The sequence below is a fragment of the Nannobrachium achirus genome (genome assembly GCF_963921795.1).
Source record: "Nannobrachium achirus genome assembly, chromosome: 6".
NCBI classification, from domain to species: domain Eukaryota; kingdom Metazoa; phylum Chordata; class Actinopteri; order Myctophiformes; family Myctophidae; genus Nannobrachium; species Nannobrachium achirus.
Window position 1 is genome coordinate 65622265 of NC_137815.1, and position 468 is coordinate 65622732.

Here is a 468-nt window from a genome sequence, read left to right on the forward strand (position 1 = left end):
CTTTCCAGACATGTCAGGCTGCCTCCTACACAAATCACAGCACACACCCACACACCTCAGTCCTCTGCATGCACCAGCACTCCATCTACCATCTACCGCAGTGGTTCTCAACCTGTGGGTCGGGACCCCCAGGGGGGTCCCCAAATTATTTTGGGGGCTCCCCAGATGATTAACTTAATGTGCAACATTGTTTTCTCTCTCAACAGTGAACAAGCCAACCTAAAGTTAAAGTGTGTAGAGGGTATCTGCACATTTCTAAAGTGACAATTTAAGGATTTTTAATAACTCTGAAATGACAAATTAGACATTTGCCAAATTGTCAAATGTTTGAGGCAGAAATTGTGAAAATAGCAGATCTACATGCTCACAACGCCTCGCAACGAGGCGTTGTGAGCATGTAGATCTGCTATTTTCACAATAGAATTGTGTTATACAAAATGTAATTCCTCAATTCTTAGTGCTCGTCAG